Genomic DNA, 19,401 nt, shown 5'->3' with positions numbered 1-19,401 from the left:
CGGATCCCGCATCAGCTCTGGGGAAGCTGCGCCATGCTAACTTCTCAGCGAGGGAACTGGTGATAGCCTGCTTCAGGTGGCAGAGGCACCTTGGAGGAGACCATCATCCTCATGTGAGGGTCACATCCTCCCCTTGCTCCGGGTGTTTGGCCAACACCTTGCCTGAGGTGGTATCTCCCATGCAGCCCACATTGGGGTGTCTAGAGTGGCACTCCCAGGTTGCATCCAACTCAGGACTGTCATTCCCCACCAAAAGGGCCTGGGCATCTCCCACTGTGCCTGCCTGGGGAAAGTGCCCCTTGCTCCCTCCTCCAAAAGGGTGTGGAGGTAGTGCCACCTGCATCAGCCCTTTCCATGGGACGGATTTGGGGACAGTTTTGTTCTCCTACCATCCATTTTGGGGAGGGACATCCATTTTGTCAGCTTTGTCCTCCGCATCTCATTTTTGGGAAGAATGTGTAGAGAAGACCAGCTTTCTCCTCTCCAGCCTCCATGGAGAAGGAATGAGAGCTCTCCATGTGCTGCCCATCTCTGAGCAAGGGGTATGTGCAAGACCTACTGTACCCATGTACATGTCTCATCCTCAAAGATGTCCCGTGCTCAGTCTCTGGTATAGAAAGGAGTGCAGCCCTGCATCCCATCTCCTGCAGGGCAGCTCTTTTCTGACCCTGGTGTTTCCATCACTTCTTTTGTGATGCCCTTTGGTTCCTCCCATCATAGGTGACTCTTTGGAGGTGAGGAGGTGTGTTCTGTCCCTTGTTTGGATGTTGTACTCACCAGTATTCTGGGCAGCCCCTGCTGTCTCCTACTTGTGTAAAGTTGATTACTGTTCTGGGGAGCAAGTACCATGTGAAGCCCCTCCCTGTAAGACCCTTTGTCCTCACTTTGTTTTGTCCAGATTTCCTCCAGCTGACTTTCCTTTAGCCTTCTTGAGGACCTCTTTTTCCATCCTGGGGCCCTTTTGGTTTCTACAACATGTGATCCTTTACCATTCCTAGGACTTTGGTGTTTGAAGGAGTTGTGTGATCCTTCCTCCTTTGAAGATTTAGTGTTTACAGTAGGTCTTGTGTACGGAGCTGGGATTGCAAAGTGTTTTCAGTTTTATAGTCTTCCCAGTGTCTTCTCGCTGCACCAAATACCTCTCTAGGCTGTGATTTTGGCTTGTACCCCATGTTGAACAGGGCTGGGCCTGTTTGGGGCTTGGATGAGATCTGTGTGGCTGCCTCAGCAGGGGGTGCTCTCCCCTCCTCAGCCAAATTATCCCAATGCCCAGGTTCCCGTTAGTTTGGGACGTGCCAGCTTTCAGATGAGGCTTGAAATTTGGAGTCAGTCCTTTGACCGCAGTCTGGGACGCTTTGCTTCCCTAAATTCCTCCTGACCCAGTGGAGAGCTTTAATCCTCAGAAGCTTCCCCATTCTCTCCTGGCAAATAGAGGTCTCCAGCCCTCATTTTCCATAAATTTCCTCAGCAATATCAGTTGTCTGTGGATCGTTTCCTGTCCCTCAGCTGTTGAGTAGCGTTGGGTGCTATGAAACAGCTGCCTCTCCCTGTCTCAGAGGGGACCATGTTCATTGGTGGGAGAAGTGAGTTCTCCATGCATGCTGTTTGTAAACAAATGCTTTGGGATCCTTTGAAATGTTGTTCTGGAAGTGAATTCAAACTTGTCTTGAATGAAACATTGCCATGTGGGTGGGAGAGTGTGCAGCTATAAACAAAGTTTAGTAATAAATAGCAGCATCTTGCATTGGGAAGAGGGGTCTGGTGGCAGTGAGGTTTTGTGCTGTGCCTTTTCATCCTCTCTCTTTAAGGTTCTACAAGAGGAGCTAGATGATATATTAACAAAACTCAACAATAAAGCAGCATAGGGAGTTATAGTGGGTGATAGCAGGGAGAGGGGAAAGTCACTCGGGAAGACACCACAAGATCAGTTGTGTCAGAAATGCATGGGATGAGATTTTTGTTGTGACCAGTTCAGCTAATTTATTTGGGAAGCACAGACCACTCTGGAAGGTGAGAGGGGGTCAGGGGCTGTGTGTGGGCAGCCTGTTCCTTGGAGAAGTCCTGGGCAATGAGTTGTGCAGTTGGAGCAGCATGTGCAAGGCTTGGGGTTTGAGAGACAGAGCAGGACTCTTGCTGTGGATGCTTTGTCAGGAAGGCTGTCTCTGCTGCTTTCCGGAGAGCTGAAGAATGTGCTGGTGGTTGGCTGGAACATGGTAGGAACAACCAGAGCAGTCCAGCTGCAGCCTTGTCCCTGAGAAGCCCTGAAGCCCCAGGCAACACACAAAATTTCATGATCCCTGGTAATTGATGTCCATGAAAAAGTGAGCCATTGGCCTGCAGGGAGAATCAGAGACAGAAGGGCAGGAGGCACCTTGGCTGCTTGACTGCAAATGCATGGGCAATTAGTGAGAACTAGACTGGAGGTTAACAATGGTGGCATTCAGAAGCTGTGTGACAGGGAAAAGCATTTCTCTCTCATACACATGGATTCCTCTCAGCTCCTTCCCAGAGGGGATTCCCTCAGGGTGCCTTCTGTCTGGCTTGTGCTGGGCTGCAGTCTCTCAGCTGGGCAGTGTCCAGGAGTAGGACCCAGGTTAAAGCCCCCTCAGTGAGAGAAGAACTAGATGGCCTTAGGGCAGCTGATCCATGAGGAGGAGGCCTGCAGGTGCCATGGTTCTGCTTTGGACCTTCTGCTGGATCTCTGTGGCATAAACCAAACTTTTCCTCTCATCTTATTTGGAATGGAGACATCTCACCTTCCAGAGCCAGCTGGAGTAGAATCTCTAATGTTTCCTCTCATCTCTGTAGCCAGTCTGACTCTTTCTCACTCTTCCACCTTTTTTTTCCAAGCTGTGGATCTCCAGTCTGGTATTTCCTTCAGCTAACCCCATCCCCAGGGCAGTATCACAGCCTCAGTCTTGGTGTGTGGGATTTTTCATTCTTTTGTTTATCTTGTTAATATTTGTTTGCTCTGAGAATCAGAGTAGTGATGGAGCAGCTTCAGCGTTTACATCTCCTTGGAAATGTGAACTGAGGTTCCCCTGGGTAGCTGTGGAGCTGTCAGGCTATGGCAGGAGTTAGTGCTCAGCTTCAAATAATTAAGACCCCAGAGTGGTGTCACTTCTGGGTGGCAAAGAGGAGAAATGAGAAGAATTTCTGCACCTGGTCCTGGGGAGAGGAGTTGTGAGCAGCAAGGCTGCTGGGTTTTGTTCTTGATGCAGCTGCACATAACAGGGTGCAGATATTTGTGCCCTTGTTGGCTTTGTGTGCTGCTGATCCCAGAAGTGGAGGCGCATGAAGGTCCGCTGATGGATGGTGTGAATGTGGCTGTGCACAGGTGTGGTGGACTCTTCTTGGACCTGAGATGTTTTATGTGGCTGTGTCTCACCATGAAGTGTGGAACTACCCCTGACTGCTAACATTGCACTCATTAGAGAGGGAAGGTTTCTTCCTGCAGCTTGAATCTTTTCATTCAGTGTTTCACAGGTAGGAGCTGTGTGTTGATCAGCAGGAGAGCATGTTACATCAGTGCAGTGCTGTGACTGCTTTTGAGATCCGTGTTCTCCATCAGACTTCCCCCACATTTTTCAGGATTTTGAGCAGACTTTTCAATTTTTTTTCTTTAATCCATAAAATGGAATTTCCAGCTGTGCTTTGTCTTGTCCACTTGACGCTGGGAGCTTCCTGGGCAAACATTTGTGTGTCTCTTAGCATGACAAAGCTCTCAGTTCCGTAGAGATGCTGCAAGAACAGGACTGTAAATTCTTCTGGGCACCTGTGCAGCTGGGAAGGGAACAACCCTGCTGATGGTCTGTAGTTTGTAGTTTGCTGGGACATGGGTTTCAGTCATGTGTAAAGTGTTGTCTCCTACCCAAGTCCCTCATGAGAAATGTGCCTGGGCAGTGTGGACTTCTCACCAGCCAGGTATTGTGCCTGTTTGCCTCAGCTGACCTACACATTTGTCTTTTTATCTGGTACAACTCTGAGAATGTTCCTATATCAGCTGATATGTGATTTCTTTTGATTCGTTTCCTGTGTCTTATTGATACTGCTCATTTTCTATTGATCAAAATGTTTTCCCACAGGGGCATGCTGAAGTTTAAGCTAAACTTTTCAGAGCATTTTAATGAGTGCAAATTGTGTGTCCAGGTAAATCCTTAGCACCTGGCCTGAAATTCTGCCTTGTCTTCCCATAAATTGTGGAGTGCTGAAAGTTCGAATTTCTCTTGCCTGTGAAGAAATCACTTTGGTGATCATTTTGTTTATCTTCACTTGGCCACCTCCCCTCTTCTAGACTGGAGAGCAGAAGGGCCCCCATTCTTCTGCAAGGGGACCTCTCCTCCCTCCCCATCCTACTGGTTCTGCATTGCTGGGAGAACACCAGTGATCTGAGGTACATGGTGGGATGGTGCTGCTCCTCCTGCTGCCGCTGGTTTCTCCCTCTTGCAGGTCTCCATTCCAGTCTTAGTTTCATAGCTGTGGTGATTCCTTGGTCTCAGCTGTGAAGTGAAAATTGGTATCCTGCTAATCATTGGCCCAGTATCTTATCCAGACCTGCTTAATTATCACCTGCTCTCCAAAGCTGGGTCTGAGGCAGTGATTAGGACAACGCTCTGGAGGCAGAACAAAGCGGGTGCTGCGGGAATTCCCAGTGCAGGGGTCAGATGCCATTGGTATTTGGCAGCCTCATCTCTGCACATGTGCATGAGGAAACGCGTTGATGCTCTCTGAAAGGCTGAGTGATTTATTTTTATTGCAGGATCTTTTTGAAATTGATACCAGCGGTGACTGTCCTTCTGGCTGGAAATGCTGGGAGCTGGGGAAGGGATCCTAAACTTAATAAGCAGTGTCAGTTTCTAAGCAGTGGTGAGCCCTGGCATGGTGCCCCTGCCTTTCCTGCCAGCTCTTTGTAGCATGTGTTGGGGGAGTTCTTTTATTTTGATTTTGGGAACTTTTTAAAATTTATTTTTAATTGGAAACTTTTGCTGTCTCCAGAAGACCTTTGCCTGTCCCATGCCCCTGATGGAGACTGCTTCCATGTCAGCATGAATTTCATGCTGAGAGAGGTTGGCAAGAAGTTCATGAGTGAAAGGGCCTACAAAACTCCCTTGCATGCTCACATCCTTTGTGGTCGTCTCGTGACAGCACTGGCTCTACTGGAAGGTGGCCATCGCTTTTTTCCAGTTCCTAGTCAGTCCCTGTCCATTCCATGTGGAGAGGAGCACTTTACACATGAAAGGCCACAGCACCCCATCTGCTGTGCTCCAGAGGATGTGTTTCCATGCCTGCTGTGAGGTGAGCTGCCCTGGTTAGCAAGGGCCCACCAGCAGTTTCTGCAGACATTTTGCATGTAGGTTAGTGCAGCCTGTGCCTCTGTCTCCTGAGCTGCTGAGGATTTGGCAGAGAGCTGCTAACCACTGTCTGCATTTGTGGTGGGGAGTTCCTGTAATGCTGCCCGTGCTTGGGGTGGCCCATGGACACCGGAGCTGATTCTGGCTGGAGCTGCTGCTGGAGGCCGTTTCCAAGTGTTGTGGTGGTGGGGGCTACAGCAGTGCCAGGGTTGAGGTGAAGATGGAGATGGTTAGTTGACAGTATTCCCTGCTTCCCTGGGTTGTATTGTCTGTGCCTGGCTCTGTGTGTCCTGCTGTTCAGACCCAGCTATTGCTGTCTCTGTAGGTGTCCGGCGTTCTCAGTTGTGGTTGGAGCTGTGCTCTGAAGGCCACATGAGATGGCAGTCACAGCCTGGTTTCTTTGCCCAGGGGTGGTGTTCGGAAAGCCAAGTTAGCCAAATCAGGCTGCAGACCAATTTCCCTAAGGCCTTGTGTGTCCTATGCAAACAATGAAGCTTTACAACAGCTATTGAATTAGTTTGCAGCCAGAACTGGTCAGAAATTTTTTTTGACTGAATGTATTTTCTCCCAAAATATGGTGTCATGTTGAAGCCAGCGTTTTTCTTGGAGAGGCATTGTTTTCAGTTATGTGTTTGATGGGAATGTTTCTTAATTTTAAGCCTCTTTTGTCATTTCTGAAAAAAAGAAAGGTCAAGAAACCTTTACTCAGCCATGCGAATGCAGCTGTTTTGGTGCAGTTCAGTGTTCTGAAATCATCTGGAGGACTCTGGTCCTCCAAATTCCTGTACAGAGCAAAAACTTACCTTGATGTCTCAGAAATTGCTGCAGAGTAAATCAGTGTGGCCTGGCTGTGGTACAGCTGTGCTCCAGCATGGTTCAGTCTTGGAGGTCAAGGCAAAATGCCATAAAAAATGGCTCATAAACCACCATAATTTGGGTCACAACCTGAGCATTTTTTGTTGTTATGATATGATAGTTGTGGCCCCACTGCTCAGTTTCCTATTTCCCGCTGAGATACATCTTTTTTTCTAAAGTGAACTCTAAAATTTCATCTAGAACTTTGCTGTTCCCAAATCCCAGACATTGGCTCACCCACGAGGTGGATACTGGGTCTTCTGGATGGTAGTGTGAGCAGTGATGTTTCTTCCCACATGGCTGCAGTGAGAGCAGGATGTTGCTGGGGAGGCTGCATTTCATAATGGACTCTGAGAAGGAAGATGCTGGTGTGCAGGGGTGGAGGTAGATGGTCCATGAGCCCAAGGTCGTTGTGCTTGGAGGACTGAGCTTTCAGTAAGTTCCTCTTCTCCATCATGCCCCTGGCCTCTTTCTCCTGTGATTTCTTCACCTGGTCTCATAGCAGATGTGAATTCTTCAAGGTGGAGGCTGCCACCCAACCTCATGGACGTGAGGATGCTCAGTAAAGAAGGGTCTGTAAATGTAAGCAAAGAAAATCTGGTTTCCCCTGCAGCTTTTCTGCTGCACACATGGGTTTGGCTTCAATCCTCTGTAAGGGTGGGCATCAGGCCCTTCATCTAGACTTGAAAGCTGTATATGTAGAGGTGTAGGGAGCATAGTTGAAATTCCTGAAGTCCTTTTTGAGCTCAGTGTACTTAAAGGGGTGGGAAGCCTCCTCCATGTCTGCATGGCAGTTGCTGAACTGTTCTGAGCTGAGGGTACCTGCTGTAATGAATTGCTACTCCTCCACCCTTGACTGCATCCAAATAGATAGAACAATGTTGTAGTTTAAGATATTTGATCTGTGAAAAAGCCCATGAAGAGGAGCTGGGCTTGCAGAGCACAGCAGATACTGAGTCTGCAGGAAATTGCCTTCATGTTGCACCAGCTTTGCATCGTGTTGCACATCCGATGAAGCAGCAGTCGGGGCTGTGTGTTTTTGGTGTTTCCTATTGATTTCCTCCTCTCTCCATCCCTTGTTTGTTATTCAGAGCCTGCCCTTCTGACCTGTGCTGGATGGATTGTTGTTTTCCAGAAGGGGGATGTGGCACCACGTGGCTGTGTTACTGTTTGTCCCACTGGTGCTGGCTTGTTAGGCAGCAGCTGGCAAGTTAAGTAAAACTTAATCCTGCTGGTGGCTGCCGTTGGAAATTTTTGGACCAAATCCTTTTGTAAAGGCTTTTTGGAAAGCGTTTCAATAAGGTACAAATAGGGGAATTAGTCTAATCTCTGTGACTTTGTCTGCTTTGTCCATGTGCTTATCTGTGTAATGCCGTGGTGGCCTTAGGAGAGAGTGTGAGCTTTTGGGCTGTGGTCTCTGAGGACTGCATTAGCTTGCAGAGCTGAAGCATTAGTGTTTCCCTGAGCCCCAAAGCTCTTGGTTTCACTTGTTTCCATTCCTATGTTGTTACTACTTTAGCACTAATATTAAACCCATCCAGGAATGGGCTGGAACTCTCGGGAGGCTTTGGCAGGCACAGATGCCTGGCGCTGACCTTCCTGTGCTCTGTAATTCTGTATCACAGTGGAGGGTTGGGACTGTTGTGGTTGTTGTATCAGTTATTTATTAAAGGGGACGTACCGGAGGCGTTGTTTTTTCAGTCGCAGCTAGCTATGGAAGGCAGCAGAAGCAGCGTTTGGGTGCCCTACTCCACTAAATCCTTTGTGGTGATTATTTCCTCACTGGGGTATTTCTCCTTGTGTCTTGTTGGCTAAAATTTGTTAGAATGTTAGAGCTGGGGAAAAGAGGGTGCAGTGTGAGCAGTGACTGAGTTGCTGCAGTGGGAGTCTGTCCTTCTGGTCCTGGCTGAAGACAGAAGCTGAAGTGGGAAAGGCTTCCTCACATGACTTGGAGCAAAACTCTGTTTCTGGGAGAGCTGTCACTGGCTGCTGTCTGGGAAGGTCTTTCCTCTGCTGGTTTTTGACCTGCCCCTAGGGTTTGGAGAGGAATTTATTTGCTACGTGGCCCCTCTGATCGCTCGCAGCTGTCTGTGTGACAGGCTGGGAGTTCTGGATCTGGCTAGCAGAGTTTGTGGACTTTCCCTTGTTTGCTGGTGGCTACAGGCTGGTTCTGGGGATGCTGAGAGTCTGCCAGAGGGGTCTGTGTTTCAGGAGCTTTGGCTGTGCATGGATTATTATAGCAGGGAAGCTGGTGTTAGCACAGTAACCTGTCCCTGCCTGGGCTTCAGCTCTTTCCCTCAGCATTACTCTGACTACCTATTCATGGTGTTTTGTGTCTCATGACCCGCAAGCAAATAGGTTGTCCCCTGTGCACTGCATTGTGCTGTGCTGCTGTTGTTGACAGCCAGAGCAGTGTCAGCAGCAGGTGACAACCTTGGCTTGGTGGCCTGATGCCATCAGGGCAGGGAGAAAGTTGCTGCAGTGCTGATGGCTGTTGCCTGGTTGGCCCCAGGGAGCAGCAGCTTCTCAAACTGAAGCTTTTTCCAGAAGCTGTGATGGATATGCAAACTCCATGCTTGTGTTTGCATACAGCTAACCAGCTGTCCCAGTTCATTCAGCCCTGCCTAGCTCAACCAGTATGTTTGTGCCATTCACACAGAGACTTGCCTGTGGGCCCAGATGGGGCTGTGCCATACTGGAAATCCATATAGGGGCTCAGTGCTTGAAGTCTTGCTCTTGCACTCTGTTCATTTGAGTTTTCTTACTGTTTTTTGTGGCTCTGAAAAAGGTGGATTTTCATGGTTCTGGCTGCAGAGCTAAGTCCCTTATGGCAAACCTGCCTTAGACTTAGAGCTGGTAAATGCACCTTTAGGTCCTGAAGGGGGTCCTGTGAGGTGGATTTTTCTTCTAGATGAAAAATATGTTGTTGCAGCTGGGCCCAAAAAGTTAGACTTGGGAAAACTCTTTAAGACTATTCCTTATCTAGTCATCCTGGAGGTATCAGGGGATTTTGAGGATGTCAACATCTGCATCAGTTTAGGGTAAGCTCTGGGTTCCCTTGGGGCAGCTCCAAACTAACACAAGGTGTGCAACATCTCTGCCAGTGTGCACAATATTGGAGCTGGGTGTGACTTAGCTGTGCCAATGTAGAAGGGTTTGTAGATGTGAGGTGGGGACTCTGTCTGGCCATGTTGTAGGGTCCAGCTGTGCTCCTGGTTGATCAACATGTGGTGTTGGTACTAAGTGTTTGTGGTCAGTCTACATGTAACTTACAGGAGAGATGCTTCAAGGGAACTTGGTGTCAGTATTGCAGATAATCAGGAATCTCAAAATCAGGGTGGTCTTGTAACTTGACTTACCAGCAGATCCACAGACAGAGGATGGCCCTATTGCAGTAATAACATGTCATGAGTATTTCTGAACTGCCTTTGGGAATAGCTAATGTGTAGAATGACCAGTTCAACACAGTTACCAAGCTCATGGGGTATTTACAGACTTGTAGACAGGTTGTGCATCCTTCCCCTGCACTTTTCTATCCTTGAAGGACTTGGGAGTTGGCAGTTGTGGCTTTGAGACCCTCCACGAGAGAAACATTCTGTGTCCTGTGATGGTGATTTCTGGAGGTCAGTGGCCATTACCCAGCCTTTGGTGCAGTTGTCAGAGACAGCTGGTGGAAGGTTTTGCATGGTATGTGACAGGGTCAGGTCCAGGAGTTCACAGCGTCAAAGAAAAGCAGCAGTTGGACCTGCTGCTACAGTGATCCAAAACACTGTCCTCTTCTAAAGTGAGGGGAGGCTTGCCCTCTTGTTGAAAAGGAAGATGATTCCTGGTGTATAGGTGAGTCCTGGTAGGACCTGAACTGAATTCTGTACATGGCAACTGTGAAGACTTTATATTTACAGTAATGTATTGGGTCCTACTGTATGGCTTTCATCTGCTTTCTGGACCTTTAGTTGAGAAAGTTGTGTGCCAGCACATTATTGGTTTGACTGGGACTGGAGCACCTTACTTGTCTCTTTCTTCCAGCAGCTGAACAGTATTTTCATGCTTGCTGGGTTGTTGGCTGGAGGGCAAGCCTGGCTGGCCTGGTAAAGGATGCTTGGTAGGTTACTTGTTGTATTCTTGCCCTGTGTCTTGAATGGAGTTTGGTGAATAAGTCTGGTGTTAGTAAAATTGATGAAGTATATTAAAGGCTACTAAAAAGTGCTCTATTTGCTGTTTTTTTAATGCAGGGAATTTTTTGTACCATCTGCATGACACTGTCAAAAGCAGATGAGGCAGAAAAACAATTAAGTGTCCCTGGCCTAGCAATGGTCAGAAAAGTTTATTCTGAGTGTTCAGACCCCTCATGCTCTTTTCTGCCTCCTGCATTTTAGGACCAGAGGGATGAGGTATCAGCGTTTGCCCATTTTTCAGAGTACTGCAATAGCTTGCAATCTGGGACAGAGTTCTGTCTTTGCCACCATGCAGCTGTTGTGACACTGAAAGGCTCTTCTTTGCGTGAGTCCTTTTCATTGTTTTTGGCACATGTTTTGTGGTGAAAGTTTGTTGTGAGCTTTATTAACAGACTGTTGGTTTTATGGGGGTTCTCTGTATGTCTTACAGACCCAGTTAGCAGAGCTGTTGCTGATGGCAGCCCAGCTGGATGTGCAGAGTAGGTGCAGCCATCTACAGCCTGTCATGCTTCAAGACTCCTTCCCATCGGGTAGGAGGTTGAGTCGGTTTCCTAGGGAGGCTCTTGCAAAATTGTTTATGCAAGGAGAGAGTAATGTGAGCTGGTCAGTGTCTTGAGGACAGGACACATGTGGAGGCTGCTTTGTCATTTCCTCGTGGAGATGTCATTAAATTAATTATTAACATGATGGGGGGAAATGAACCTTGCTCCTCTTCCCCACAGACCTCTGCCTTGGTCTGTGTGGTCCCAGATCTGCTCTGGAGGTATCTGGCTGGCAGAAGGGTGCTCCTAAAGCATAGGGCTGGTGCTGGGCAGGGCTGTTGTGCTGGCAGCCCGTGACGAGGAGGTGCTGGTGAGCAGACTGCGCTGTGCTTCCCCAGGTGTGGAAGTCAAGCTTTCAGACTTGGTTTCCCACCCTCCCCCTCTTCCCAATTTCCCCCTGTTCTCCTCTCCTTGGTCTCCCGCTGAGTTGATGCTTTTCCAGGAATGAGCTGTACTGCTGGCCCAGCACATTCCACAGCAGCAGCGCTTTCTTGGCAGGACCCTCACTTGCTGTTAGAAAAAGCAGGGCTGACTTGGTGTCCCTCAGCTGAGGGCCAGAAAAGGAAGGCCTGGTCTTGCGTTCCTCACGGTGCATGCAGAGCCTTCCCAGGAGTCAGGGCCTTCTCCCTTGGTTGTGATGTATGGGCAAGCTTCACACTGCCCCCCCAGCAGCCCCTGGGGCCCTTTGCAGCTCCTTACAGTCATCTTAACCAGTGTGAAGTCCCTGGACATTGCAGGGGAGGCTGTTGCTTTTCTAGCCAGCCTAGAAAGGGGGAGTGACTTCTCACTCATGGGGAGTTGCAAGGAGCTCCCTGTGGGGTGCAAACACCTCATTCACAAGCTTCTTGATAAGCTGCTGTTGTCCTGTTTTGTAACCAGCAGTAGCCAGATAAACCCTTTGTCCACCTCTGCACTATTTTCACCTCTCTCCCTTTCCCGCTGTCGGCAGGAGCTGGTGTTTTGCAGCTCTGCCTTATGGGCTCTTCCTGCTGTCTGTGTCCAGATGGAGCTGAGTGTCACAGCAGACCAAGCCTCCTTCCTTCGGTGTGCTTGCTGTCTCATATTAGTGTGAACCACAGCAACCACATCAGGATTTTACCCTGTCTCATACACATCTCTGGCTGGGGCCTCTTTGGGCCTGTTTCCTCTCCCAGCCTGAATACAAGACCAGCTTTTGGCCCCTGTTACTATGTCTGTGGAATTGTCTCCATTCCCTAAAGGTCATTTCTGCAGATGTTTAACCTCAAATCTTTTTTTCTCACAGTGAGTCCCTGCACTTGTCTTGTATCTTTGTGTTGTGTTGTATCTTTATGCAAGCTTTTAGTTACTGAGGAGCTGAAATTGAGCTAGCAGCATGAAGAACCTGACTTGGCTTCTGCTGGAAGTTCCCGTTTGTCCTGATTTCCAATTCAAAGAGACTGAAAGTGTCACTGAACCTTCGGGGGCCTGCAGAATGCTTTCTTTGATGATGTCTGTAAATGTCCTTCCGGAGGAGGTTGGAAGCATCGCTTGGGCAGGGCAGGATTAATTAGCGTGGAGATGCCTCCTGCAGTCCCTGTGCAGCTTCCTGCTGCCAGTAGGTCGGTGGAGGACAGGCCTGTCGGGCTTGTTTGCAGAGCAGGGCTGCAGCCAGATGGTCACTCTGGGATCAAGGTGGGAGGGGCTGCCAGGACTCTGCACTCGCCGTGAAATCAGTCTGTGGCTTTGCTTTGATAAGTGCTGCTCCTGGGCAGGCCTCTGAGCCTGGGTGGCTCCTTCCTAAATGCCATTCCTTTTCCAGTCTTTGGACTAGGTGAACAGGAGGTCTGATCTCTGTCATCTGCCACCCAGTGATACCTGTAGGGCTGAGCACAGGTCCAACTGGAGCCAAGCATCACCCAGACTTAGGGGCTCTGCTTGTCCTGGTGTTTGTCCAGTGGAGTGATTGCAAATGTCTTGATGAGGGCTTCTCAGGGAAAACAGTTGGCATCTTGGATGTCTGACTGACCATGGGGGGAAAGCACAGAATGCTGGGGATGGTGCACATCCACAGCTGAGGAGGCTGTGGGGCAGCAGAAGTGAACGTGGTTGAGGGAGGCTCTAGACCCCTAGCAGGGGGACTGGGGCTAAATGATCTGTAAGGTGCTTTCCAACTCAAACCCTTCGCTGGAAACTAAAGAGCCTATTCTTGAGGAGCGCGGGTGGTAGCTTGAAATGACCTTTGAGGAGTCCTTGTTATGCTCCCTGGACTTGTTAGGAGGGCAGGGGTGGCCATTCCTGCACAAGTGCAGAGGTGTGTTACTCTTTTGGTAGTAGGACAGCTGTTAACAGATGATTTGTGCTTCTTGATTCTTGAGAAGCACACCAGGTAAAGACAGTGCTGCAAAGGAGTTCATGTTCGTTCACATGGGGTGCAGGGACAGACAGGACAGCAGGTCTGAGAATGAAACCATCTACAAATCTGCATTTCCCCTTTTACCTTGTGCCGCAGCACAGAGGAGCAGTGCAGGGGCTTGGAAGGAGAATTAAATGGGAGAGTGACAGTCTGTTTATGGTCAGAGAGCCCTTCTCACCCCAGTGTAATGCAATTTGTACTCCTCTTCTTTGCACAGGAGGTGAAAATACAGTGAGGGAGACTCAAAGAGTGTGTTGGCTTACAGAGACAGACAGCTCAAATTCTCTAATCCTGTTTGATTCATCCTGTTTGCCTGCAAAGCCCGAGGTCTCACTGATACATGTGTGATCACTGCCATGTGTATTCTTTGGTTGGGTCTGTAGCTCTTGGGTGAATTGTATCCCCTTGGGAAATACACACATCATATCTGGGCTTAATCTAACAGGCACATATTTCCCAACTGAAATCCCAGCACTCATAGAGAATTGTCCTGTCCAGTTTTCTAATCTTGTGAAATGGCTGCAGAGCTCATCCCTGTGGCTTCAGCACTGTCTTACAGAATAGATAAGGATTTTGCTCTAGAACCAGGAGCTGCTCATATTTGGGTAGTAAAACATGAAGGTGCTTCCTTTTGCTATGCAGCATTATTAATCTATATAATCAATTGGAAACAAGACATCCCTACCCTAAGGGTAGTGTACTAGAGGTCTTGAAAATGAGATCGTATTTCTAGTGTGTAAATCCCTGAAGCTTGTGCTATTGGGTAGAAGTGTTTCCTGATTTTTTTTTTTTGTTTGGTTGTTTTTTGGGGTTTTTTTTCTTCCTTTGTGAGCTGTAGGAGATGGGGGCTGTTAAGGTTACAGGAATGACCAACCTAATTATGCACTTCTGGAATGTTGTAAGAGAAGATTGTTTATAATTTAATTCCTGGGCTTTCCACTGTTGGAAAGAACGTTGCTGCTCTGTAAAGGTTTTTCCTCTTAACATTTGAGGAGACGTCTTACTTCTTTAATCTGCTCTACTAACTTTGCATCTTTTCAGTGTGAAATTGTCATTGCTCAGTTGTCTTCTCAATCTTTGCACGTCCCCTGTTTTTCATCCTGGCCATCAAGCTGTCCAACGTGCTCAAGAGGTCCCCAACCCTACCTCCCTTCTTGGTACTGACCCCTCTGATGCCAGATCCAGCTTTTGTATTTGCCACCATGTCTGTGATTTCTTCTTTCTGAGTATCCTCCCCGCAGCAAGCCCTTAGATAGGCAAGCTGGGGGACAGGACTGCCAGAAACAAGCAGTAATGGCTGCTGAGCTCCAAGCCTGCTTCTAAATCTGAGGTTCAAATCCTGTGGAATCCTTTGTCCGTGCCTCTTGGATTTCTTCTTTTGCTGGGCTTGTAATACTCCATCAGAGTTCTTCTCAGGGACCTCGCTGTGGCTAGCGGATGCTGCTCAGGAGAGACCAGAGCTGGCTGAAGCTAGAAACTCGCTTGTATCCACAGCCTCAGCCAGGCTGGAGGCCACCGAGGGGAAACGAGGAGGCTGGAGCAGAGCAGCTGTGCTGGCGATGTGTGCGCAGCCGGGGGCTGACACGGCGCAGCCGTCTCCGCGGCTTGGGGTTTATGGCCTCCTTTCTCTCCTGTGCACACTCTCTTGTTCCCCACCTTCCCTTCATTCCTAGGACATGACTCTGTGATATAAAATACCCTCTAATTTCCTGAGCCAGGCTGGAACTCCCCGGAGAAGGCAGCGTCTGCCTGCCTGTCCCTCACCCGCCTCTGCATCCATGTTCCAGGCTGCCAGTTGCTCCCGCCGGCAAGGCAGCGGGAGGGAAACTGGGAGCATGGCACCTTCCCAGGCCATGGGGAGAGGGTCTGCTGGCTCCAAAGGAGGACCTGGTGGGAGGGTAGGGATGGAGCCAAGGTTGGAGCTGAGTTTCCTTTGCTTCCTTCCCTGCTGCCGGAGTTGTCCCTTCCCCTCCCCCAGCTGCATGGGAGCAGATGTGCTGCTTGTGTCAGCCCTGGCAGCCCCCTCCGCACACCCCAGCCGGGCTCCTGCACAGCCAGAGCCTCGTCCCCTCCTCCTCTTCTTCCTCCTCCTCCCCCTGGCTTGGCCCCGTGTCACTGGGGATGGCGGTGGAATCATCCGCCCACTCGGCCTGCCTCCCCTGTAACCCTCCCTTCTTCCTCCCTCCCGCAGGTCTCTTTGTTGGAAAATTCAAGGCAGATGAGTGCCGGGGAGCGCTGGGCCTGCGTGCCAGGCGCTGAGCTGCAGCTTGGCCTCGGCGTGTCTGCTGGCCCCAGGATGGGAAGGGGGCCCGTGAGTGCCTGGCTGCAGGGCAATTTTCTGGGCAGGGCAGCAGCACCGAGGGTCCTGGACTTGCACTCGCCTGGGCAAGGCTCGGGTTGCTTCCACGTGAAAGGGGGTTTTCCTGGCCACCATTCTTAGCCATGTTCTACCCAGCCCCCAGCAGGACATTGGAACATTCAAAACCTGACAGTAAACTCAAAGCAGTCCCTCTGAAATCATCTTTAGGCAGATGTTTTCCCTGGGCTCTGGGAAAAGGAAAGGCTTGGTGAGCACCAGGGAGCCTGAACTCCTTCTGGGTCTGCTCTTTCAGGAATCCCGGGCTCAGACCCCATCAGGTGGGGGCTGTTCCCAGCACATTCAGAGGATGGCTTTCCCTGCCAGCACATCCGCGGGACAGTTTCATCTCATGGCTGCCTCCCCATTCAAGCGCGGAGCAGAAACGTGGCGCTGCTCACAGCTCCCCCAGAGGCTGCTCGCTCAGTGGCTTCTGACGTGTGAACCTGCGGTCGTGTCCGTGCGAGAAGTGTGACTGGAAGAGTGGTGAGAGGTGGGAGGAGGAAGGCTGCAGCTAGGGCTGAGGCTGGAAAGGAATGGAGGAGGAAGGCTGCAGTTCAGGCTGAGGCTGGAAAGGAATGCAGGGCATGAATAGCTGGGATGGTGTGAGGGGTGACAGATGTGAGCAGCGTTGCAGAGATATTCCAGCTCGGCATGTCCTGACTCCAGCACTATCAGTTTTTGCTCTGTAGAGTCTAAATATATAATCCTTTGTGCTCTGGCATCTGGGTGATAAATAGTGATAAATAATGTAGTGGCTGGAGAAGGAGGCAGAAAACTGCTCTGGGGTGGAGCTGACCCCTGGGATGTCTGGGGCAGCCACAGGGTAATAAGAGTGAGGAGGGACCAGTTCTCAGGACAGAGGGAGCTTGTTCTCCATCAGGCATTGCAGCTGAGGCTGGATGGGCGGGTCTTGAGGTTGGTTTCCTCTGTCCGCACTGAAAGTGGAATAGTTGACTTGTGCTGAGCAGTTGGTCACCTTGACCCAGCATATATATCACTCTGTCCCTTCACCCACAGGCAGGGCTCTGTGTCCCTGAGCAGGCAGCATGTAGCCCTGAAAATTGGCTCTGCCTGAAGTTCTCTCTAGGAATTGGATGCAGTCCAGGCTGCTGGCGACAGTATGAATGGATGCTAGTGCAGCCAGGGCAGGGTGCATGTGTGTGTGCACTTGGAAGTGAGAAGAAGACAACTTGCCTGCATTGGAAAGGGCTGGTGTGGGCACCAAAGAGGGTGGGTCCCAAGGGGTCTGCCTGTATTTGACATTCATCTGGGCTGCAGGGGCTTTGGGCAGAGGCTGGCACAGAACATGCTGAAGAAGCGTTAAGCTATCAGGGTTTTAATCCATCGTCACTGCTCCTTTCCTGCTTTTCCTGCTTCTCCATCTGTGCAAGAGGAATTAACACACATCCTGGGAGTGGATTAGACTGCTCAAACCATGACCTCCTCATCTGTGCCTTCTGGGGAAGGGTAGCCTTTGTGCAGTCCCTTTGCTGGCTCTCCAGATTTGTCAGGGATTGTGAGTGCCAGCTGCCAGGTGATGTGCTGCCTTTCAGCCTATGGGACAGCCCTTTGCTGAGCGTGTGTGACACTGGTGCAACCAGTGGGGCTGGCAGGGTGGAGCGGGCCTGCTCCCCAGCTTCAGGCTTCCAGCACTGCTCATTTGCCTTTTGCTGATGCGTTGTGAGTGTTGGCAAGCCTTGTGTCCTGTTTTTGGGGACAGCTGGGACAGCTGTTGGCACACCAGGGAGCACAGCCAGGAGCCCAGAGCGCCTGTTTCTCCAAGCCCCAGCGTGCTGCGACTCAATGGCAGTGGGGACATGGGTCACAGCTCCGTGTCCCACCTGTGCATCCTCTTCAGTTCCCCGTGAGCTGGGGATTGGCTTGGGGACCTTTCAGATCTGTTGATAGGATTCCACTTCTGAGTAGTGTTAGATACTTATAATCTACTTACTTTTAATACATAATTTCTCTTGGTTTCACATTCTTTACTTTGTTCTTTTTTCTTTTTTGTTGGACTTTCTCCCTACCCCCAAAATTTATTCACTATCTAGTTACCTCATGTTTTAAGCATAATATGTGTCAAGCTACCTTAAATATAGGTTGGAAGGGGAACATAGCATCACAAGCTAATTGTAATATATCTTTGTATTAAATAAGAGTGCTTAAAATGTTGTCATTGGATAGAAAAGGAAATGAGCTTGTTAAAGCCTATTTTGGTATTTGATTTATCAAAGATAGTAGTAATTGAATCTTCTGAATTTACAAGTTGTTTTGATTGCAGATTCTGTGTGGAAGAAGTATTTAGGGGTCCAGTAATATTTAAAATAAGAAAAATAAACTTTATTTTTTTCCGCAGGAGTAAAAAAATAATCAGTTTTCTTTGGAGAAAGTTAGTGCTTCTTTCACTGTGAAGGCTGATAATGTAGCTGTTTGTGTAATGCAGGGATGTGACATTATGGCACAACTATAAAGCTTGAAATGATGTTGAAATATTATACATGTAAAAAAAAAGCAACAGTATCATTTAGTAGGCAGCATGTTTAACGTATTTCACTTTCATCTATTAGAAATCTCTGGCATAGTTTGTGATTCTTTCAGATCATTGTAAAGAGGCTGAAATGATGTATTTCTTTAGAAATAAGCAAACTGGTGGAAATATGTCTGCTGGAAATGCAGTAGAGCAGGAGCAGTCTGGGAAGCTGCTGGAGTGCGTGGAAGAACTTCCTGATACAGTGGGTGAGGGAGCCAGCTGGGGAAGGAATGCACTGGACTTGTTGTTTGTGAGCAGAGAACTGGGGGGTGATGTGATGGCTGGAGGCTGCCTTGTGCACACCAACCACAACGTGATAAGAGTTTTTGATTCTCAGAGGAGTAAGGAGGAGGATCAGCAGAACTGCACCTTGGACTTGCTGAGGGCAGACTTTGGCCTGATGAGGGACTTGGTTGACAGAGTCCCTTGAGGGGCAGTCCTGAAGGGCAAAGGAGCCCAAGGTTTCCTTTTCCTCCTTCAGGAAGGAAATCTCAAAGATGCAGGAGCAGGCCATCCCTATTTGCTTGAAAGACAAGTCAGTGGGGAAGAAGAATGGCCTGGCTGAGCAGGCAACTTTGCCTCAAACCCAGGAAAAAATAAAATATTTTACCTTTGGAAGAAGGGGGAGGCAACTCAGTGGTACAAGGATGTTGTGAGGTTATGCAGGAAGAGCTAGAAGGGCCAAAGCCCAACTGGAGCTTATCTGACTACTCCTGTTAAAGACGATTAAAATGTTTTTACAAATAACGTCAGCAACAGGAGAGCTGAGGAGAATGTCCATCTTTTATTCGATGTAGGGGGAAACAGTGACAAAGGGTGAGGAAATGGCTGGGGTACTTAATGTCTTCTTTGCCTCAGTCTTTAATAGCAAGATCAGCTGTTCTCAGGGTGCCCAGCCCTCTGAGCTGGGGGACAGGGAGCAGAATGAAGCCCATGTAATCCAAGAGGAAATGGTCAGCAACCTGCTTAAACACACCAAAGTCTATGGGGTCAGATGGGATCCACCAAGGATAGTGAGGGAGCTGCTGGAAGTGCTGACTGAGTCACTCTGTCATTTACCAGCAGTCCTGGTCAACCAGGGAGGTCCCAGGTGACTGGAAGTTGGCAAATGTGATGCCCATCTACAGGGAGGGCCAGAAAGAGAATCCAAGGGAATTACATGCCTGGCAGCCCGACCTCAGTGCCAGGGAAGGTCATGGGGCAGATTGTCTTGAG

At 49.3% G+C, this 19,401-nt stretch overlaps 1 protein-coding gene across 4 annotated transcripts in view; it reads left to right on the top strand.

Annotated features, from left to right (window-relative positions):
- The window catches only part of DVL3 (dishevelled segment polarity protein 3), a 33,445-nt gene that overhangs the window by 652 nt on the left and 13,392 nt on the right, over positions 1 to 19,401 (top strand). The gene's annotated exons all lie outside the window — the stretch shown is intronic.

Source organism: Camarhynchus parvulus, chromosome 9, assembly GCF_901933205.1.
Source record: "Camarhynchus parvulus chromosome 9, STF_HiC, whole genome shotgun sequence".
In the NCBI taxonomy this organism is placed as follows: Eukaryota; Metazoa; Chordata; class Aves; order Passeriformes; family Thraupidae; genus Camarhynchus; species Camarhynchus parvulus.
The sequence above is the reverse complement of the archived record's forward strand: the minus strand, read 5'-3'. Positions and strand labels throughout refer to the sequence as shown.